This window comes from Takifugu rubripes, chromosome 19 (assembly GCF_901000725.2).
Source record: "Takifugu rubripes chromosome 19, fTakRub1.2, whole genome shotgun sequence".
Classification (NCBI taxonomy): domain Eukaryota; kingdom Metazoa; phylum Chordata; class Actinopteri; order Tetraodontiformes; family Tetraodontidae; genus Takifugu; species Takifugu rubripes.
The window spans coordinates 18,200,274-18,224,444 of NC_042303.1; the positions used below are offsets into that span (position 1 = coordinate 18,200,274).

Consider the following 24,171-nt stretch of genomic DNA (forward strand, 5'->3'; position numbering starts at 1 on the left):
CACACACACACACACACACTCCCAGAAGTAGTCTTAAGGTTTCCAAAAGCCCAAACGTTAACATTTTTTCACTAAAGTGCTACTGGCCAATAAGAGGGAGAGCCCTGAGACTGGGAGACATGAGGTGAAACTGAGAGCTTCATTAAATACCATCCTGAGTCAGCAGCCCCAGCAGGCCTGGCTGGGGAGAGTTAACGTGCGTGCCTGCAATGCATGTGGGAGTGAGCGGGTGACAAAAAACACAGACACACGCAAAACACGAGGCGTCTCAGTTGTTCTATGCGTCCAGCTAAACCGCGTCTGCCGATCTCCCACTCTGTACCCAATGGCTTTAGACCCTATGTGACATGCTAGAGAAAATCACATAGGAATAGAAAGCCATAAAACACAGCAGCGAGTCAGTCCGGCTGGGAGCAGGAGTTCACTTTTCTGTGTGTGTGTGTGTGTGTGTGTGTGTGTGCGTGTGTGTGTGTGTGTGTGTGTGTGTGTGTGTGTGTGTGTGTGTGTGTGTTGGGGGGGAGGTCACTCTCATCATGCCTTTAACACTCTCAACTTGTCTGACAGCTTACAAGGCCCTGCAGAGGATTTACAGAGGTTGCTGAGACACCTCTCTCCACTGTGCATCCTCCTTGTCTCCTGTGTCCCCCCCCCCCCCCCCCACCCCCCCACCTCTGTCCTGTCTATTACAAGCCCCGGTGCTGCCAGTCACAAAGCAGCCAGCCTCATTCTGCTGATGCATAAATGTGGGGGGCTCTTTTATAGAGTTGGAGAACTGTGGGGACTTTAAATTGTCCACTGGATGAATGGACATCAGCAGTTAGAAGGAGGACGGTCAGCAACATGCACGTCTTCACAGACCTCAGGACTCACAGACAGAAACAAGCTGAGCGCCAGCAACAAGATCAACAACTGTCAATTTGACGATTGTCAAATGTTTGTATGTTATTATCTCACTATAATATTGGAACTTTAGCGAGCGTGGTCCACTGGAACGACCAGTTATGGCTGCTTCCCTCTAGCCTCGGGCCTATGCTAAGCTAACTCTCAGCCGCTGACTGAAGCTTCCTATATTGTGGTTTTATCACATCTGGCTCGCGGCTAAAACTGTAAATCCTTTCTATAAGATCAAAGGCAGAAATACACTCAAACAGCTTTGAGATTGTCAGCAACCAAGAAAATATCTGCCTGTGTACTGATGAGCAAAGAGCTACATTAAAGAGGGGCAACACTGGGCGCCGCACTCGCAACACGCAGGGCAGTGGCAAAGTCAGGAGGCTGCAAAGGCAAAGATAAGACCAAATGAGAGATCAAGAAGCGGTGTTTGAGAATAACAGCAGAGAGGTTAATGCAAAAGTCAGCCCTTCCATTTTTCCGTCCTACGTGCACGTACACGTTTATATGTGTGTCTGTTCGGGCTGATTTGTGTCTTATCGAGAGCCTCCGCAGAACCAGACAACGTGATTTATTTGCTATCTTCTTGTTTGTACGGCGAGATAAGAAGATCAATGTTGCTGCGGCTTCACAAAAGTGTATGAGCATGCATGCACGTGTGTGCTCAGTAGATAAGCCGAGTTTTATGCTTTTGAATTCCAGCAGCTAAATCCTCAAGCTGATCCCAACGGTCAACAGCCCCGAGATGTCCAGCAGAAAGCTTATTAGACCTTTATCCATTATTTATACCCCGCCATATACCTCAGCACGCACACACACACACACACACAAACACACACACACACCTCATAGAGACACAGGATGTGAGTAGAAGTGATGCTGAAGAGTGACTGTTCCCTCTCAAAGTGAGATGGAGGTAAAGAGCGACCAGCAGCAGGTGACCACATCCTCTCATCCAGTGTTTTACTCCTCCACAGAATTCACAGAAATATTCTCATTTGCATTAAAGACCTCATTCAAACGAAGGTGCTGGTTTTTGACTTACGTCATGGGAACCATCTCCATGTATTTGTCCGAACCTCCAGCGTCCTTATCTAATTCAGAAGGACAAAGACAAAGTTCCTTCGGTCCTCTCATATGGACATTAAGAGCAGCATCTGTCCTGCATTCCTGCACTTATTTCTGCAGAAAGCTTCTACTGCATTCTCCCCCCCCCCCTCCCTCGCTGTCCTGTTTCTCACTGACCCGCTCCAGGTTTCCCAGCACAAATGCCCTCTGTCCTGCTTTCAGGTGAGAACTCTCACACACCAACCCCCCAGTTTTGATAAGACTTAACAAAAGAAAGAGAAAAAAAGAAAAGAAATGGTTCCTGTTTCTCTGCAAAGACGCCAGCATGACGAAGACAAGGGAGGGACAAAGGAGGAAAAGAGAGAACGGAAACACTAAAATGATAAGTGTGTGTGTGTGTGTGTGTGTGTGTGTGTGTCTGTCAGGTGTACCCTGGTGCGTTGCAGTCCCAGTTTGTCCTAATGGCCAACTGTCCCGGTGAACAAAGAGCCCATTGACTCTCTCACACAAGAGCTTTCTCTCACAGGCGACTGCTTTGTGGTTGTCCTTTCGACACACACATATTTCCAAATTCCTCTCGTGAACACACACACACACACGCGCGTGCACACACACAGGACCTTCAATCGTAACGTCACCTGTGCCTGTTTTAATCGACACTTTTTCGAGAAATCTTCATCTCGCATCATCACGGAAGCGACTCAGAACTAAAAACATGATCCTTTCCACAGTAGCTGCACCTCCTTTCAACCTGAACCTCCTTTCAACCTGAACTGTACATCGACACTCTCTGGATCAGGGCTGCAAAGCCGGACAACTTGCAGAACACTTCCCACACTCGGCTTCATTGCAGTCGGTCCTGAATAAGAAAGGCAGGATGCCACGGCGACCGCCGCCCCAGCCGGCTACAGCTGGTAGACTCGGCTCAGGTGGATGCGCTGCCCTGTGCTGATGGGGTCAGGAACAACTGTTCCAAAACGAGACGCCGGCAAGGATGGAGGAGGTGCCCCAAAATTCTGACTTTACTCCTTCCCGTTATCAAGTCGTTTGCTGCATACCAAAACCCAAAAGGGTGCTGCGGACATGACCTCCACGGTGGACACACTTAACTAAGAAGGACTTGTTTCTTTGTGGGGGTGCACCCAGGTTTTAATGTCTTATTATAATTCTTTAAATAGTCGATATCTCTGCAGCCATCTGCCACAGTTGAGCGTTTAATGGGGAATTAAAGGTCGACATGTTTGAGTGCAGCTTCTGTAGATTCTGTTCCGCACTGAAAATGTCGGCACTTCACGTCCACAAGGTAGCTGATGAATGCACTTTGTGCTGTGCTTCTCCAGGTTATTCTCTTGCCCTCTTGTGGAGCGAGAACAGGAGTACAGAGAGCCAAGAGAGCTACATTAATTATAACCTTCCCAGTGGGGAACAGAGCTTACCACAGCCCTGACAGAGAGCAGCGGGATTATGGCGTCTCACCAGTTCTACCATTATCTGACCAACCGTTGAGCTCTGGGACGCTCTCAACCCACTTTACGTTTCTTCTTATCTATTAGACGAAGCTTTTGATTGAATATAACTAAGCCAGACAGGTTTATTCCAGTATTTTTAACATACCTTTAATCAAACTATCATTAACTTAACATATTTAAACAAATAATGACGCAGCACCGCCTTAATGGGTGCAACATTAATGCTCAACCATGTTTCTAGCAGTTTCTAGCAACCTCTGACTTCATTTTTGTGTCCGTTTCTAAATAAATGTTTGATTCCAAACTTGGGAACTAGAAATACTGGAGGATACATAAATTATGGGTTCTGTGACACACCTGAGGACAGGTATTCAATACTGTATTAACGAGAGCAGAGCGTATGCACGCCGATGCACAATGTTGACCCTGACATTCAGCCTCGGCGATGTTCACTCAGGCCCGACTTTAAGTGGCTGTGCGAAACAGACTGCTGAAGCATCAGTTCTGCAGTTTGGAGCAGAAATCTTCTTTTAGCTTTCTATACATGCCACGTTTAAGAGACGGAACAACAGCAGCCTGGAGTTTGACCCAGGAGTGAGGTATCAAAATCAACTTCCAGGCTTTCGAGACAGCAAAGAACAGTAAAACAATTGTGAGGTGGAACCGACTCAGAAAGAGGGGGTGAGGGGGGAGAGGGTACCCTGGCCTAGTTATTCCTCTGTAAGCTGCTCACAATACAGACATGGTTGCACAAAGAGAGAGAAGATGAGAGGAGAGCAGAGAGATGGGCAGAAGAAAAAAGACTGAGGGACAGAAAGTCAGGCCAGAGAAGGGATTAGTGATCAAAGAAAGCCAGTGGCCATCCTGAAACCACACACACACACACACACACACACACACACACACACACACACACACACACACACGGAGAAAGTGTGGGAGATTAGAGGATTTTTCCATGGGTTTAATCATTTACCTTCTTTCTGAGCACAAATCCATTTAAATGTCAAACAAGCAAATGTGCACACACATACACATCTGCACTTCCATGTACACACACACATACACACACTGATCAATTATAGTGTTCTATCAAGCATATGGGATACGCTGTCTTAGCACTCACTCCAGTTAGTTTCATAGGTCCCAAATGCCTTTAATTCCTCCTCATCCTCTGTTTCCTCATAAAGACACAAACAATCTGCTGAAAATGCCCATTAGGCCGTCAAACAACTGCACAAAAACAGACCCAGAACTCCTCCACCTCCCTGAGGAGCACTGGTGGGAAAATGGAAGAGGGAACAGTAGTAAAGGAAGGACAAGAAGGGCTGCACAAGCAGAGGAGGTGGAGGAGAAACCTGGGAGAGTGGACTTAATTGAGGAATCCTCCTTCTCAGCCTCATTCTGTGCAGTGAAACACATAAACACACACATCTCCCCTGTCAGAGGCTTGACCTCTACAAACCCATCTCGCTCCTCGGCATTCATCGCCCTCCCACTGGCTGACCTGATTGGCTAATGACAGCTCATTTATCTTGACGCAGCACCTGCAGTGGCGAGAGAGAGGGAGTGTGTGTGTGTGTGTGTGTGTGTGTGTGTGTGTGTGTGTGTGTGTGTGTGTGTGCGTGTGTGTGTGTGTGTGTGTCCTAGACTGAGTTTCTGTACACATCCCCTGTAGACCAGCTCTGTCTACGCTAGCGCTGCCCTTGCTGCAACAGCTTGCACACAAAGTCTCACCTCTGGGAATGAGAGGAGGAGGAGGAGGAAGAGGAGGAGGAAACGCTGAAGCAAGAGGGGGGGAAGGTGAAAAGTGTGATCTGGGAGAGAATAGTGAAGGAGGAAAAATGGAAAAGAGGGGGAGTCAGAACCAGAAGGTCCATAAAGGAGAAGAAGACACAATAATTGAAGGTGGGTGGAAAAAAGAAAAAGCCAAAAAAATGGGAAGAGGGTGATTAAAGGGGGAGAGAGAGGGGGGAGGCAAGAGACGGGAGATAAAAGAGAAAGGAACAAGGAAAAACAGTAGCAGTGGAGAGAAGGAAGGCGGGGGGTGGATTGATGCATGTTTTATTCACTCAGCGCTAACACTTCTTTAATTACTGCAGCTGCAATCACTGTCAGCCTGATCGCTGCTCGGCGGGTACCAGCATCTCCGGGGTCGGAACACACAGCAGCCACCAGTATCGTCAGACCAGTGAGACCAGTCCACAGGACCAGCCAACATGGGAGACCTGCATGGGTTCCTCCATTTTCCATCATTCCAATGTCAACGATCTGTTTAAGTCGCCTCATTCACAAAGTTTAAATGGTTTTTGAAGAAACCAGACGGGAGAGGCGAGCCCACCACTAGAGGGCAGGCGAGCCACTGACGGCTCTCTTCCACCACTTCGACCGTGCAAAGGTGTGTTTTAGGAACAGAGAGTCCTCAGTTGTGTTTGATCCTTCATCACTGGATGTTCGGGACTAAACTCACGCAGCAGTGATCTTCCATCTTCCCTTTTCCCGCTCAACTTTTTTTAACCACCTAAATCAGATGTGAATAAACTCGGTAGCTGCTGTCATGTGACTGCGCGATGCACTTGCTGTGGCAGGTCTGCAAGCAACGTTGCTGACTGTTGCCGAGCAACTAGCACAGGCTGCTTTAAACATGTGAATAATTGTAGGGTTTTAAGTGCCCTGACATGTTGACATAAATCGCATCATTAAAGGTTACATCTGAGTTTAAGGACGTCCCCGTGGACGTCATCGGTTAGTTCAGGAGACATCGTCCCACCTACTCATTTGCCACGGTTCACAAGTGCAAGTTTGACTTTTGCGTGGAAGCAACGCCGCAGCTCATTTTCATTGTTTTGTAACATATTTTGATTACCACATTCACCTTCCTTGTTATGTCTTACTCATCCCTCTCTCTTCCTCCTCTCCTCCTCCTCCTTTCCTCCTCCTCCTCTCCTCCTCCTCCTCCAGCCTGACTGCAGAGAGGGGAAGGTTTGCATGTGTTATGTCGCCTTTTGTTCTTTGCTGTCAGGCTCATTGTCAAAAAACGGAGAAGGGGAGAGCAAGCAGAGGCTGGTTAGTAAGAGAGAAGGAAGCTCCGCGTGAGCTTCAGCATGACTGTAGCAGGTAGCTTCACAGCACCTTCACCCACCTCTGCAACCCCCACCCTCACTTCCCCTTTGTGCTCTCTTATCTTATTTTTCTCTCTCTAGCCAGGTGCTGCTTATCCAGCCTTCAGCACATCTTATCCCCCCACCCCCCACCCTCATCCTGTTTTATCTCCTACCCACTGTCACAAACTCACCCTTCAACACACACACACACGCACACACACACACACATTCCTTCATCCTATCTCCCCTCCCTTCACCCCTTCCTTCATCTCCATCTTTTCACCCCTCCCTGGGCCACTGGAGGCAGCCGGTGGGCTGTGACCTATCCTATCGCAGCTCTGACACATACGCATGGTGGGAAGACAGACAGGTGTGAGGATAGACCGGCAGCTAGAAACTCATCAGTTCCAGATTGGTATCTTTACCTCAGTCTTACAGGCTTAATCCGGCTTCTTTCTCCGGCACAGTCGGCTACTGTAGCAACCAAGAGCTGGAACGAACAAATCCATACAGCTTAAGCCCCCTCAAATCTCTCTCAAGTTCACTTTCCAAGAGGCAAGGCAGCATAACATCTTTAGCATTATTCTGGGGGTGGCGAGGTTGCCAATCGGAAAGCTACGTTGTTTTCCCCAGTTTTTCAAAGACCTTTTTTTTAATCTCGAGACATCTGGTGTCCAGAATTAGGAGCAGAGTGGTGCAGAGTTGGCAGCAGCGTTCCTGTTTCACACTGTTGCAGCATATTCACACCGTTATTAGCCACAGCTAATCTTTCAACTTTTTCCCTTTTTTTTTTCCTGTGTTGTAGCTGCTGGCTGCGACTGGAAGAAGGGAGGGTGTCGAGTCTCCCCGAGTCTCTCGCTCTCCATCCTGATTTAGAATTAGATCTATTTCTGTTGGCCCTGCAAGCCCGCCGGGAAATATTTCAATCTGCCTCGGAATGTGTGTATATGTGCAATACATGTAAATGTGAGAGAAAGAGGCAAAAAACCCCAAAGTTACAGTTCCATTTAAACGCATAAACAGTCGTCCACAGCTTTGGCAGCAAAGTTTTAATAGCCAGACACGCCAATAAAGTTACTGTGAAGTCAAATCACACAGAATAGGAAAAGAGCGTGACAGGATGAGAAGAGGGGAGGGAAAGAGGCTGCATGATCAGCCTGTACTGGCAAAGACTTTAAACTCAAGCTGTGTTCTGTTATTCATACACAGAGCACGTAAAGATTCAGTCAAGCTTACCCTATGGCTGCACTACACACACACACACACACACACACACACACACACAACCATACACACCGTACTTTCACTTTTAAGGGATTTATAGAGTAAATGACTGGCTGAACCAGTTAAAAGTGTGTTTATTAGATAGCGAGTCGACACACTCACCTCAGAGTGGAACCCGGCACTCGTCTGCCCCGTGGAGTAAAAATGAGCGGCTGCGCCTCTGTACTTGAGGAGACACATGCACGCGCACACTCAGCCAGAGGAGTGTGCACAGTTGACGAGGCTGGACTGGATAGAGCCAAGGAGCAGTAGTAGGAGGAGGAGATAGGGAGGAGGGAGGTCTGGAGAGAGAGGGAGGGAGAGAGGGAGAGAGAGAGACTGAAGAATGAAATCCAGCAGAGGAAAAAAGGAATCGGTGAAGGAAAACATTTGTGAAAAGGGTCACACTGACGCAGAGTCCTTCCATCCGTCATTTGAGGGTTTGTGTGCTGGGAATGTGTGAAGCTCTGTAAGGATCCCCTCTTCATCACTTCAGACCTCTGCCTCTCAACAGAAAGTGTACAGTCTGTGTGTGTGTGTGCGTGCGTGTGTGTGCGTGTGTGTGTGTGTGGGTCTCCCATCAGTCTCAGGCTACAGCTCACTCGCATTACAACACGATTCATGTCGTTTTGTCTCTGCAGCTCTTCAGTCCTCCGCTTAATTGCATTCTCTCTTTTCCTTCTAATCCTCTCAAACGTCTCCCAGATCCTCCAGCTTCTGAAGTTCCTCCCTGTTCCTCATCATTTGTATTTTAAATATCAATGAAAGAATACTGCCACTAATAGTATTATTGATTATGAAGTTATTTTTTTTTAAATCATGCAATTGAGTAAGAGTTTATATAAAAAAAACATCAAACTACAGAACAAAGGTGCTAATGGAGCTCTTGTATCACCCTTTATCTTGGGTTGGTTAAATTGCAGTTACATAAAACATCTCTGATATTTGCTGGTTGTAGAGTTGTTTTTTTTTTCTGTATCGCTCTCACACAGGAAAAGCAAATTCATGTCCACACAGCCGGAGCACCGAGCGCTTGCGTGTAATTGTGTGTGAAGTACCGAGCAGCCACAATCCCGACTGAGCGGCAGAAAAGCCCGTCTCCACGTCCAATTATTTGCTTCTCAAAGACAGACAGATGGAGAAGGGGGGTAAGAGAGGAAGGTAGACCAAGTCAGAGGCACAGAGAGGGTCTGCAGAAGGAGGGGGGGGGGGGGGTCATTAGAATAAGAAAGTATTCTCTCTGCTCAAGTTCAGAGAGTAGTTTCACAATTAGAAAATATCTCAACTAATCCCCGAGGAGCCAACTGAGCAGAGAGGATATGTGGAAAGAGCGAGGGATGATGAGAAATGGCACAAAGAAGAGCTGAAGTTGTTAGAGAGAAGACTGACGAGAGTGTACAGAAAAACAGCCTAATTCTTCTCATTAGTTTGTGTCTCCATACCGTCCTGATGCGAGCAGCCTTCTGTCTCCTCTTGTCCTTCTTCTCTTCTACTTTTTCCTCGTGTCGCTTCTGCCTCTCTCTGCCGACCGGGATACTCCATCAGAGAAGAGTTGGACTCATGGCGGGTGGAGGCACCGATGCGCCGAAAACACTCTCCAGCTTTCACTACCTTTGACTCTTTTCACCGTTTTCTCTTTCACTCTTGTCAGCCGGAGCATTTTTCTTTCTTCCCCAACAGCGGTGACACACGGCGTAGGGGGGACGTCGAGGACAAGCAGGGGTGGATGGACGGAGAGAGAGAGCGGGGACGAGAAAAGCGCAAGTGTAGGTAGATGCAACTGCAAGCGGGAATGATGGGAAGAGGCAGGTTGGTAGTGACACATCGCGGAGGTGTGCGTCTACGTATGTGTGAGGGTGTCAGAACACGGGGGCAGTCCTTCGCGCCGCCGCCACCAACGAGGAAGAGGTGGAGGAGGAATGGATGGGTCGGTAGGTGGATGGAGGGGTGATAGAGGGTGTGATTCAGCAGGCACGCCACCTCCTCTCCTCCTCGTCTGCACACGCAGGCGCTCGCTTCGTTCATTATCATTCACAGCGTCTCACCATGACACGCATGGTTAAGCCACTCACGGAGACAGAGCTTCACCCCGAACTGAATCTTAATGGAGGTGGAGGAGAGCGGCTGAAGAGGAGGAGGATGGGGCGGGGGGGTATCAGACATGCAGGTGTCTCCTTGGTTTCCATTGTTGGCTGTCAGCCTGAGGCTCGTGCATGAATGAATGTCCAGGTCACATGCAAGTGGCCGCATGTGAGGGCTACTTTGTTCTGTCCAACCCCTCCTTTTCACAGTTTTACAACCAAAAAAAATGAGCTCACGGAGGGAAATCTTGATTTAAAAAAGTTCTCTATCAAAGTTGTGAAGTTCCGGTTTGTAGGATTTGGTTAAATCTAGTGGTGAAAAACAAAGAGTAGCTGTTCCCGTTAAAGACAACCTAGAGCGACTGCAGGGCAGCAAAAGGCATTTTCCATGACTCCATTCAGAATGTCTGGGCTTAGACACCATCACGTCACATCATAGCTCCTTTTTTCCTGTATGAGATGTACCATAAGATGCATACATTAACTAAAGATATAAGTATATGGGTGAGATGGTCCAAAATAGATCAGCGATCCAGGTTCTCCACTGTAATCTGGACTTGTGAAGAGCCCAGGACTGCCTGGAGGTGACGTGGTCCTTGAGCAGCTCTCAAAGCCCTTCAGTACTACGAGGTGCTGATCCCTGAGACGGGTGGCTGTTCTTATAGGCAGTCGCACTTGTTCTTGCTCTTGTCTATGCAGTAATTACTGCGCCGAGCACTCTAATTTGTTTTTAAAGTACAGCTTATCATCTGCCTCACTGTAAGGTGGTGCTTTGGTTCTGGTAATACCTCCCTTATAGCCAAGTTCTTGTAGTTAGGTTTGTGCATCGCTATGGTAATTATGTCTAATGTTTATGATTGTTAGTAGTTTATTTTATCTTCCATCCAGAAGGTTTCCTCCCATCATGTCCTTCTGAAGCGCCGTTGTCCATTAAAGACTCTCAGCGACTTCGGCCATTTTTGTGTGTCCATCCCTCTGGTGCTGCTGTGACCTCCACCACCACACACGAATACACCACAGAGGTTCTGCACTCCTCGACATCCCAAACATCCACTCATCCCGCGGCATCATCAGCTTTGCTGAAGACAGAGAGGAAAGCTCCCCTGAAGAGGAACAGAGATGGTGGAGTGGTGCTGAGGAAACAGGTGACACTGAACCCTCCAAAGATGAGAGAGCTCACGCTGGATCCACGCTGCACTAATATGGTGGTTGTGGACAGAATGTTGACCTTTTTATTTCTGACACCAGGGACATCTCTACGAGAGAACCCCTCCACCATCTGAGCCCCGAGCACCCAGTCAATAAGAGTTAGTGCAACATTTTCTGTTAAATATAATACTTGCTCAGCTACTAACGTGCTCCTGATGTCATTTCTTCACTTCTTACATCCCCTGTTCTGGAAATTAGGGTCATACTGGGGTTTGTGCATGTTATATGTTTACAGTAGTAGTAGTGCAACATTTCGATGAGGTGTTGTGTCGACTTCCGGTGAAACCTTTGATCTGCTGCAGCGACAGAAGTTTATCTGAAGAAAAGCAGGAGATTAAACAAGAATTCAAACCAAAGTGAAATTGTTTATGAAGAGAAAGGAAGGTCAAGTTGAAGGCAGCGCCTGTTCCATGAACGCATCTCCGCCGGCTTCCATGCTGCGATGTAAAGAAAACTTTGCTGTGAGGAGCATCTGTAGGGAGTGTGATGATTTCAAAGAAGTAGCTTATTATTTTTTCTCTCAAGGATCATCATTGAAACTCAGGTTTCACCTTTTTAAACCCACACTTTCAATAGAATTATTCAAAAGAACAAAAACAACACATCCGACATTCCCTCGAACGCACCGCCATGCAGCTCTCTCACACACACACGCTTCACGTGTAGCATGAAACCTAAAGAGAACCTTTTAAAGATGTCTGATTAGTAATGTGGTCGCGGTTAAGCAGTCAGGTTTAACCAGCTGATCGGGGTGCTTGGATGGGGTTGCACCCGATAGACGTGATGCTACCTTCCCAGGAAAGCAGTTTCCATTAATCAGTGTTTGCCCACCTCTTGCACTTTCACACTTTACTTACTTTCTTCTACTTGGTCGTTGCAGTGAAATCCAGCCTAAAAGTTTGTTTTACTTCCCTTAATAAGGTTTCGGTGGGTGGTTTCTCTTGCGCTCTTTGTGGGTTTAGGGCTGCGGGGGGCCGTTTTCATTTACTGTTTCATTGTGTGGGCGTTACAAAACCCCTGAGAGACTCCAACTTAGGAAGAGCTACAGTATATGAATAGACATAACTTGCATTTTCTCACTGCAGATGGTGGTGAAAAGAGTTGAAGGCTGTAAAAATCTATATTTGAACGTTGTTATTGTGTTTTCGGTTTAACAAGTACATGAGATGAGAGAACTCTGCATCCCTAAAGCTGCAGTCTGTCATCATCTCCTGCATACGTTCGTCCTTATCTTCCGTTTCTGCCGCTGCCTCGTTGAGTCAATAACCTCCACCGCGTCGTCGTTTAAATCGCATCTCTTCCGGTTTAGCTCCATCTGCAGACCTGTCAAGGGAACAAATCTGTCATCCACCTAAAGTGTTGTCGTCTTTGCTCAGCTTGTGACACTTTTGTGACGCCGGAGGTGGAGATCACCTTCAACAGCATCTCCTTTTCAATCAACATATCTGCGTACACCATATTGCTTAGACGCACCTTATTTCCTCAGTGTGTGCCCTGCAATCCATTTTATAAATGTCAGAACCTTGACAAGCTGTCCAACCCAGCTGCCCCCACCCCCACAGGCTGATGGGTAATATTCTTAATGGTGATCATTTTGATTGGCTTCCTCTGCCCTTTTCATTGTGACAGGGGGAGGATAAAGCCATGCAGAGTGTGTATGAATGAATGTTTGCGTGTATGCATATCTATATTGGTGTGTGTGTGTGTGTGTGTGTGGATGTGTGTGTGTTTGTGTGTGTGTGGATGTTGAGGGTTTAAGTAAACAGAGATTAGAAATGCAATAAACCTGTCACATGGAGAAAGCTGCTGTCTTCATGTCAACTTGAGTACACTGTCACTCTTATCTACCTATTTAAACACACACGCATGCATGCACACACACACACACACACACACAATTGGTAAGGAGAGAGAAGATTGCGGCTGGTTATTGAACATCCATGTTGTTCAAGTACCACTAAGGTGTGCATGTGTGTGTCGCTTTCTTTGTGCACGAGGCCTTTTTACATGCCTTGACTACGCAATTGTGTGTGCATGTCGGGGTTTGGGGCGCATGTGAATCTGAACCATGGCCGACGTCCTGATGGGTCCCTAGGTGTGGGATGAGTTAGCCTCTGCTCTAGTTTCCATGGCAGCTGCTGGTTTTATTATACACACACAAACACACACACACACACAGAGACACACACACACACATCTCATTGTACACTGACAGGACTACACCACCACCCCACCCCGAGGCGCTTGCATTTTGGAGCAGTTAAGCAACTTGTCAGGAATGAGAGATGGGCAATGCGTAGCTAAATGAAGCGCAATGAAGAAACCGTCACACGATTTCACACTTGAGTAGCCTCCGGCACTGCTGCAACACACACACACACACACACACACACACACACACACACACTCACACAGAAAGAGAGAGAGAGAGAAGTTAGGAGAGATGAGCTTGAAATGAGAACCCTGGTGAACATCAATACAGCCCTCCATATCTGTGCTCTACAGGAGCCCTTCGAGATCAATATTCTTCAGACTAAACCAATGTCACTTTCTGCATGCGAGAAGCCAACCAGCATTTGAGACGCTCCAACCAGCATCAATCAACAACGACCCCTCCGTCTAACCACTTTCTGGGCTCATAATATGCTTCATAAAGTCTGTAACCACCTCAAAAAAGGATCACGCTTACCCACACGGGGGTTTAAATCCCCCATGGTGTTAACATTTACAGTTCGGGACCAAACTAAACCAGCAACCACTGTGCATGTATAAATTAATATTTACTCACGACCCAACTTTTAAACTATTGCATTTGGTTGAAATCCAAAAAAGAGCCACAGATTTATAGAATCAAGGAGCATGTGTGACACGAAGCTGCCGGTGCAGGTGATGAAGGATGTTGAAGGTTTTGGAGGTGTATATGTGGAGTTGAGGTGGTTGCAGAATGTTTGCATCGGTATACGACTGCTGCAAGCTGCGTGACGCTAAAGTGGATGTGATATAAATGATTTTCACAGCTTGTGTTTAGGGGGAGGTGGAAGAACCTGCTGTTGGCTTATATTCAGCCAGTTCTTTTGTTAACGCACTTCCACCAGCTTCCTGTATGATTTTAATGGTTTATTGAGTCACTGTGGGTTTTACACAGTCTTCTTGCTATTGTAGGAAGGTATGAGCACGACTTTGACCCTCGGCTTTTAGCAATTTTTTAAAAATGCTTTTAATTTTAGTAATAAAACGTACAACGAATTCTTAAAAAAAACGTGGTCTGAAGAGAGGTTTTGTTCAGTGATACTTGCTTCCAGCATGTAGTCAAGGATGTTATTATGCCTGATTTTATGTGAGGTCCTTTACTTCCTGACTCTTGTGTTGCCTTTTTCATCTAACTAGCAGGGGTGAGCGGTACCCTGGAGACCAAATATTGGTGTTGACTTTGAACCTATTGTGGATTATAATGACTACTGACCCGCACAAACATGCACTACATGCTCATAAAAACATGCTGCCCCACAGCAAAAACAGGAGTTAGGTACATTAACAATTTACATTAAATTTTAGCACCCTTTTGGAAAGCAGTGATTGTAAGCTGAGCCTCCTGCGCGGCCAACGCTTCAGCAGAACAAAAAGATTTTAAAAAAAAATAAAACAATACTCACATTTGCTCTTCTGTAACGCACGTCTCTTTATTGCATGATGGTTTATTTTCCCCACACTGAAAATTCAAAACACTTGACATTAAAATGACGCCACAGCAGGTAAAGTGATTACAGAACATCCGCACGAGCAAACTGGTGCCGCTTCTCCTCCTGGCGGGAGGAGGTTTCGTAGCTTTTCAAATGTGAGATGATGGTAGACGTGGATATCTGAAATCTCTTTGATGATTTGAATCAATTCAATCAGCGCCACGTTTCTCACAGACAGTTGATCCAGACAGAAGAATGTGGAGCAGTGAGTGAGAAGGCTCAACAGTTCCTGGGTAGAGATGCTCCTGTCAGCTTCCTGTTGGGCCCATTGTGCAGACCCAGTGGTCTCCATCCTCCACGTGCACTTCAGTCACCCTGAAACTGAACTGGGCTGCACCGCGGAGCTGCTAATGCTCTCTATAAGTTCACAACCACTTCTGAAACTTGGTTTATATAGCTTAGTATGATCTAGAGCAGAGGTGTCAAACTCAAATACCCAGTGGGCCAAAATTCAAAACTGGGACAAAGTCACGGGCCAACATTGATATTTATTGAAATAATCTTCCTCTAGCTATAACACGGAACCTTTTGATATGGACCCAAACTAGTTTTGCTCAACAACTGAACATGGAACAAGCAAAGCTTCACACAATACAATATATAATTTATTACTGCACACATCACTGGCATTCATTTCTTCTCTTTTTATTTGCAGCCTTCTGAATTAAATTCCAACAGTAATCTTTTGCCATTGTAAGTTAATGTAATGTAAATGTGATGCCTTTTCATCTCTTCTACTTTCTGGCACCTTTGAGTAATTTCCAGGTGCTTGTGCTTGCGTTTATAGCGTCATCTGCTGTTGTTCTCCTTGTAATGAACATTGGCTCCACATACAAGACAGACGGGTACATCTTTTACATACAACAGATATTCTGCCTCCTACCTGTTCAGAAAGGTCCTATTTTCTGCCTTTAATCATTTTTCAGAGGGGTAGTGCCACAATTAGCATTAGCATATAAGGTCGCTATGACTACTTTCTCTTTCTTGGTGGTTGGCAAGCCACAAATTGGTGCATTACCACCACCAACTGATGTGGAGTGTGGATTTTCACACCAAAACACCAGCAGAGCATTCTGCTATTTGTAGTATTAGCACATACGCTTTAAGCAATAATAGTCAATTGGCATGGCTTCGCGGGCCAAATATAATTACATTGCGGGCCAAATTTGGCCCGCAGGCCAGAGTTTGAAGCCTATAATCTAGAGTGTGGTTCTGATCTCGTTCCTGCTCCTGATGGGCCAAATCCTACTTTTACTGTGTTAGTTAGTTATGTTCGTTAATGGAGGACGGTCGCTCTATCAACTATCCTGGATAGTTATGTTGCACTGGATTCCAGCTCTTGATCCAACACCTCTGACAACAAAAGCTGACATTAATGAAGAATTTGTGTTTGCGGCGAGATCCAAATCTTTCCTCTGAACGCCATGAATGAAAAGATCTCAGCTTCTTGAAGTGTGCAGAGAAAGCAGAGCTGCACGAAGCCTTTTTCACCACCCAACAGAAAACCTTCACCTGCCACCTCACAAAATGGGCATTTGATTGATTGTGTGCTGCTTATTGTTTATTTACTCCAACTGGTTTTATTAAAACTCTTGTCTGTACTCTGCTTTGAGGTCCACCCACAATAAAAAGTTCACCATCTGGAGGGGGGACAGCAGCCTGAAAACACCTTAAATTAGATTTAGTCCGGACTCAATTGACGCTGCTGCCACTTCCTCAGCGTTTGCCTGAAACTAATCGCCTGTGACGACTGAGCTGACTTTAGAATAAAAGTCACAAGTCCTGTCGCCGAACGTCACCGCAAAATGACTTAGTTTATGTAACAAAAGCGCACGTGACGCTGTGATATTAGACGGCTGAGGGTGGGTTTGGCCAAGGCCGAGTTCCAATTTAAGTCTGATATAGAATGAACACAAGAGTACTGAAGTTACTCCAATCTTTATCTCAATGCCCACGTGTTGTTGCTCACTCTGCCTCCTCCTATATCTCCTCTCCCCCTTTTTTATACCGTCCTCTCATCAGCTGTCTTGTCTGAAAAGGGAGAACAGAGCAGGAAATAATAAGCACGGGGATGCAAGGACGCGTGGCGGCAGGAATACTAAACACGGATGGGTTTTAAACATAAATCCCTGCACAGAACGTGCACGCGCGCGCACATGCATACACACGCACACAGGTATACACTCACAGATTCCCTGCAGCACACCAGGACACACATACATACACAAATGCACAAGCTTCTACGTATTAGCAGACACTTTTGTGCAGGTTGAATAGAAAGTATTTGTACCTCAGGCTTAAACACTGAGGATTATGGGGGATTCAAGGGGAATGCTTAAGCCTGGGGGGAGGCCAATGACCTTGGTGGAGCGTGAGCGCTGTGGAGGAGTTGGCCAGGGTTTCATCAAATACAGTATTTGATGTAAGGAGTTCCATGTGCGCAAGCTAATCTTTGAAATAACATCCCTAATACATGATGGTGTGTGTGTGTTTGTGTGTTTCTGTTTGTCTGTCTGTCTCACCACTTTTCCAATTTCATATGTTTTTCTCTCTGCCCAATTGTGTGGAAACAGCCAATGTATCATAAGCTTGTTACAAGTGGCCAAGCAGGATACATAATTCATTTTCATTTGGGCTCCTGTAATGGGGAGGTGTGTGTGCTTGTGCATGTATGTGTAAAATGTCCTACTGGGGGTGTACACGTTTCGGTGTGTGTGTGTGTGTGTGTGTGTGAGATAGAGAGAGAACGAGTGAGAGAGTGGGCACATCTGTGTAATAACTTGGGATTGAATGTGTCAGGTCATTTCTACAAGTGTTAAAGAAAGCAGGACAGGAGAGGCAGGCAATCTGATGAGTGGCGCAGCATTCAGCTCATCAGTGTGTGTGTGCGTGTGTGTGTGTGTGTGGGGGGGGGGGGGGGTAGGATGGAGAGGTGGAGCAGAATTGCCAATATATAGAGAGAAAAGTTTTAAAAGTTGGAGAGGAAGGAGTCAGGGGCAAAATGGGTTGTGTTGGTCTGGAAGTGGGCGGTGTGGACGTCACTGTCGGAGTTCGGCTCCCGGTATCATGAACATCCTCCAGTTGGGGATTTATGATGACCTTTGACCTTCTCATAATTTCAGGAGTACTTGAATTCCTGCCATGACTTCCGTGGGCACAGTCTGTCTTTCACTTCCTTTTTAATAGTTGTGTCTTTGTTTGACATTAAGGTGAACTGATCTGTCAAACTCCCCCATACCTCCCTCACGAGGAGCCTTTTAAGGTCATTTCATCCCCATGGCAACAAGGACGTCAGTGAACACCCCACCCCAAATCCCCAGCACAATTCTGACCAAATGCCACCATCTGCGTGCGTGTGCGTGTGTGTGTGTGTGTGTGTGTGCGTGCATGCGCCCACGCGCATGTGTGAGCATTGCATGAACTTCGAAAAATGCCACTGACCAGTGCAACCATCCAGCCAGTCATATTAGTGTTACACATCATATTAAGAGTGTTCACTTTACCACACACACACACACACACACACACACACACATGTGCGCTGTGTCATTATGCTCACATTTTGCCTCCTAAGCTTCCTGCACGTGTGTTGATGTGAGCCTGGATATTCCAACCTCAGCTCACATATCAGAGTTCTGCAGGTATTGAATTAATTGGACTTCAGGCCCTGAAATTGCCTCACATGCTCGTGCACGTGTGCCCAATCGCGCTCTCTCATTTGCCTGCAGTGACAGGCTTGTCTCTCCTCACTAATGCTAACACGCTGCTGCTTAGCTTCTAATTAAGACGTATGAGTCACCGCGTCTGCGCGAGTGTGTGTACGCGTGTGTGTCTTGTCATAGTCTGCCACACATGAATGGCGCTGTCTGCCGTGTGTTTGGCAGGGCTGAGCACTTCTGTGGCCAGGAATGTTGTCTAATTTAAGATGTCACACTTGCTCGGGAGCTCATCTACGCAAGCCTCTGACACACACTCTCGCTCTGCTGTAGTAACAGACAACACATGGCAACCCAAAGGTCCCCCATCCACACACACACACACACACACTCTTACACACTTCCCACATTGTCATAGAGCATCTTGATGGATTGGCAGTTGGGCAAGGGGGTGTTGATGACACACACACACACGCACATACACACACACACACACACACACTAATAACAGCTGTTTGTGAACCCACACAGAAAACACCAGGTTTTCACAACAGCATCCACTTCAGTCACTGGCAGGGTGATTACTACTTTTATCATCAGGCTCTTCGTCAATCATGGGCCTACAGAGACGTGCACGCTGACTAACGTCGTTTCCTGACAGCCGGAGCTGGCGGACACATCCTGGCTACTCCGCTACGGCCGTCTGCTCGTACGCCGTCATACATCCAATAATAGCAACAATGTTTCATGGCGAATGCTTGAAAACAAAGTTGCAAAGGCAGCAACATCTTAATGAAGCAGCAGAGGAGTCAGAGATGGTTCAGAGGTAGCCTCCACTCCAGGAAGATGCTTTTAAGGAGTAGACACAGGTGAACGACAGTAAGGTAATGAGTGTGTTGGGGAAATGGACTCAAAACATAAGATTTTATCTCAAAAGCCACTAATAGACTATATAGGATGAAAAATGCCACAAACATAATAACAAAGATACAAGCTCTGTGTGTGTGTGTGTGTGTGTGTGTGTGTGTGTGTGTGTGTGTGTGTGTGTGTGTGTGTGTGTATCATTATAATGTCATAATTATCATGTTTAATTGGCTGTAGAAGCTCACACTGGTGAGGTGGCGCCAAACAAGAGAACTGCCACTTTAGATGGGAAACACTTTAGTGATTAATGTTAATAACAATATAATAACACGTTTGTGCACGGCAAGTACTTAAATCTGTGGCTTTATTTGAATCTGAGCGTAAAATGATCAACCGGCCGGGATGAAGGTAGGAACGTCGCTGAGGAAGCCCAGACACAAAATGGTCCTCACAATGATAGTAAAACTATCCCAATGTTACTTATAAATGCTGAAACTAGGACTGAACACAGATAACATCAAAATAAAGGTGTTTGGCTCCCGAACCTGGAGAATATTTCCCCAAAAAAGAACTAAATAGACAAATCTGTCTGATGACGGAGCACGGTTGAGGGTCTTGGATTAATCTCCTCCCTGAGAGATGTGACCGAGCGAGATGTGCAGCAGGAACAGGTTGACAGAACCGCAATTATCTTTGATTACTTTGCTAATCACAATCAGGCAGGCACCATGTCGCCCGTGACAGGTCTGAACTGGGTGTCGCTGTGCCTGATAATGATGATTGTTTTATACCTCTGGTGAAAGGAGATTATGTTTTTAAAAACACCTTCCATCCTAAACAGACATTAAATGATGACCTGGACTGATGAGACCTGAAGGGGGACGTCCGCGTCCTGTAGACACAATCTTACACTTTAGTTTTGTTTGCTTCAGATCTGCAGTTCATTTATTCATTTCATCCATCATCCCTCCGCTGCTGACGCGCTCTTTTATCAGCTTTAATGAGCAACTGCTATTATATTTACAGCCGTGATGAGAGCACGACCTCGATGGCGATGCGCTCCTGCTGTATTTCCACCTGCAGCGAGGTGCGTTTTGGACCGTTGTGCTGTAATCTGGTTGGCATTTCCACTGGAGGGTGCGAGAACAACGGCGGTTCCTGTGTGACATCACGCCAGGACTCTGGGGGAACCTCCTCCTGGGTCGTTCGTGCCACGGTGAAATGACATTGATGCTAAAAATAGCGTCGAATCCTTGATCTGCGCGAGGCCGCCGGAGGGAGCGAGCACACATTATCGCGGTAACCTGACTAGCAAACAATCCGATTGCAGCGTATCACAGAGTGTTGTACCTCAGAGAACACCCCCCCCCCCCCCCCCCCCTCCTGCAGTCAGCCTCTCAAACCTCCAAAAGGCCCTGCAGCATGTGGGAATATGAGTTCCTACTTCAGCTACCAGCGTATGAACGTGTGAACTGGAGCTTGGTGACGACTGTGAATGCTGACCTTTGACCCTGGACTGATGGAGATGGACTGAGGGAATCAGTGCTGCTATGAGGGGGCTTTAAAAATTAAAGAGGTGAGTTGTGGCGGATTACAGGCCTCTGTGATTGAAACACCTGCTCGTGAGGGAGCAGAAGGGTGTAAGATCGATTAAAATAAGGACACTTTCTGGGAGGGGAGGGCTGTAGTTAAGGCTCGACCTCGACCTGGTGCTCGGAGCAGATGTTGCTGAGCTTGGAAATCAACATGTGTTCATTATTTTTAGGATTTTCTAACTTCTCCTCATCTCCATCGCCACAGTCAGCTCATCTGTTTGGGCAGTAGTTGGATTTTAATCCCATTAAGTTCCCCATTATTTCTGTCATGTTTCGCTTTCTGTTCTTCCATTTTGCTCCAACTAAACCCGCCAGTGAGGACCAAGAGCCTCAGTAGATGGTAAACGTGTTGGTCAAAATACGTGGAACGACCGCATCAACGCCTGAAACCGATCGACGTGTGTTGGAGTTTATTCTGAGCTCCAGCTCAACGTGAAGAGCCGGACTAAGACGCCCCGACTCCATGTTCCCTCTAAAATATTCATAGTCGTAATGGATTGGCAAACACAAATTGCTGATGCTAGAGCTCTGGGATATGAGGCTGGAGAGAGAGGAGCGTCTTCCCCTCGCAGGAGGGAGAAATTGAATTGGAGGATTTGGAGAAAATCCTGTCGGGTGAACCGTTCCAGTTGCAAATGCTGTGTTCTCCGCTATCCTGCTGTTTCCCTTTGGGCTCTCTCTCGCTGTTCGTGTGTGTGTGTGTGTGTGTGTGTGTGTGTGTGTGTGTGTGTGTGTGTGTGTGTGTGTTTGCAGCAGACTGTAAGGTGAGGGGGCGCTGACAACACTCAAAGTTTTTAAGTTCTCGAGCGCTCTGAATGGTTTGGGGAGCTAAAATAAAGAGCCGAGCCTGAGCCGACCACATTTGTTATTTTATCAGTGGATTAAAACAGGTTTTCTCACATCTCGGTGAACCTGATCGGATGTGACGTTGGCCTTCGCTTACAGGTTTTATTACATTTAAATTAATTCCATTTCAAATGTTTTTATCAGCTGATAATGTCGGAGAAGCTTCTGAGGCTACGAGAGAACCAGTTTCTCTTTGTTGTTTGTCTTCAATAAAGTCAAAGAAGAAGTGTTTTTATTTTTTTGGGTGGTTTTGGTGGGGGGGGGGGGGGGGGGGGGGCTGAAGAAAGAGATTCCCTCTTGTGATCTGTCAATATTTGAAGTTCTTCATGGAGTATTTCAGAAGGAATTTCCAGTTGCTTTATTCTTCCGAAAACCACTGCAGGTGCTCAGGAACCAGCCCTAAAATTGATTTCAGAATTTAAACTGAGGACTTTTTCCACAGAATAAATTGCAAATGTAACATTTTGATGCACCTAAACAAACCCTGCAGAGCCCCCGGTGATGGTAACCTAACATCTGTAGAGCAGCCGTAGGAGCTGGGAGTTCAACCCTCAACCTCACGCGTCACACGGTGGCGGCGGCAGGAAGTTTGGACGCTTCACTCGGGTTTTCCGTGCGTAACTGAGATTAAAAGGCTGCGTTCCCACCTCGTTTCTCAAGCAAACCACAACACCCGCGACAACGTCGATCGGTTTTCGATGAGGGAGATTGTGATTGTAAATCAATGTGATAAATGGCTGCGGTGCAGGAGAATGTTTGATGCAGATTAAAGCCCCTTTATCCCACAGAAAGCTCCTTTTTTCTGGGCGATGTTTGTATTCTTCTCACATTTCTGCATGAGTGGCTGCAGATGTGCTGGAGCTGCAGGCCGGTTCGGGCTTGATCATCAGCCACGCCGGCTCCTGGAAGCAGGTTTTGGGAATGTTTAGCCTGCTTGGAATTGTCTGCAGCACATGGAAGGGTTTGTTTTTGCAAAGAAGGTGCAGCTCAGGAGAAACCTGCACGCTGACTGACCTTAAACATCCTCCTTCTGGCTGAACTTTCCTCCAGCTTCATTACTGCTGCTTCTCAGATTTCATTAGATTTTTGTCACTGCCGGATATTATCCGCGGCATGACAATCATAACATGGTCACATGGGCTTGATATTAAAGATTCCACCTCATTAAACCACATGGAGCCCAACGTCAACTATTAATTGCCAAAGTCTGAGGTTTCCTCCACAATTGGTGCAAATTTTACATTTCCACACAGGTTCTGAATATAATAAGTCTGTAGAGCTGCTTAATCTGTTTTAATGCCAATTTTAATTTTTCTTTTAATAAAGCTAAACAAATACACCACCTGCTTCGCTATATTTAAAAAGCCTCTCATGAGTGACTTCAATTCTGAATAGCACAGATCCAATACAGCTGAAATTTAGAGTAAAAATTATATTTCACGTGAACACATGCTAAATTTTTTTGAAATATTACCACGTCAACATTGCACATGAGAGCGTATCTGTCATTTCAGAACTACCCGAGTTTATTTGGGCTCAACGTGAAATTATAACCACGCAGATGAATAAATCCGCGGTTGCGTGTAAACACTGCCCTCTGCTGGGCAGTTGAGGCACCTACAGCTTTCATTTCATTTAATGGCTTCCCATTAAAGCCTGAAAGCCTTTACTGGTGTCCACAGGATGATTACACTGTTGCTGCCAGGACAAAATAAAAATTATTTACATGAGTTCATGTCCGACCCTCCTGAAGAGCGTCTCTCTGCGTTATATGAGTGTAATAGCGTTAATGTGGGTGTAATTACTCGTGTGCTGCAGTTCTGAGAATAACCTTTGAAACACTCCTGTGTGTCACTCTGGGCTTTCAGTGCCATCTGTTTGAGATTTCTCCACTGCTCTCACCTGCCAGATAAGAGGAGACAAGTGCATCGGAGAGGAGGGAGCCTCAGCTGGAGGTGGAGGAGTGGGGAAAGCTGCAGCACACGGGCGGAGGTTAATTACTGCGCACTATAAATGAAGAGCTGTGGGAGCTCCAGGTCCTGGCTCATCAAAGATTTCATCATCACTGATATAAGATAATATTCCGCTTGTTTGCATAAGCTTTAGACATGATTGGAACGCAGTGGAAGTGCAAATGGGACCATTTTCTGTGCGAGATAGGAGTTTTGATTTGATTACAGCTATAAAAAAAAATAGCCAATATACAAGATTTTCATGTAAAATTAATGAGATTTTAGTTTGAAACAAAACACTAAAATGGTTCATTAAAAATTCATGTTCCTTTTTGTAACATCATGGGACTTAACAGCGCATGGGCCAGGTTTTGCTCCTGTCAGGGTCTTTTCTGTAGGTAGTTTGCATTTTGTGCTCCTGTTGCCACCAGGA

The 24,171-nt window shown here is 46.3% G+C and overlaps 1 long non-coding RNA gene and 1 other non-coding gene across 2 annotated transcripts in view; both read right to left on the reverse strand.

Moving 5' to 3' along the window:
- The window catches only part of LOC115246973 (uncharacterized), a 15,477-nt gene extending 5,583 nt beyond the window's left edge, over window positions 1-9,894 (reverse strand). Inside the window, exons 1-2 of the long non-coding RNA XR_003886078.1 lie at window positions 9,238-9,894; window positions 7,919-8,097 (exon numbers count right to left, since the gene is read on the reverse strand). This is a non-coding gene — a long non-coding RNA (uncharacterized lncRNA). The remainder of the gene's footprint in view (window positions 1-7,918; window positions 8,098-9,237) is intronic.
- mir135a (microRNA mir-135a) lies at window positions 315-393 on the reverse strand. Its single transcript, NR_105361.1, has one exon. It is a non-coding gene; the product is annotated as a microRNA mir-135a (primary transcript).
- Window positions 9,895-24,171: the final 14,277 nt, after the last annotated feature.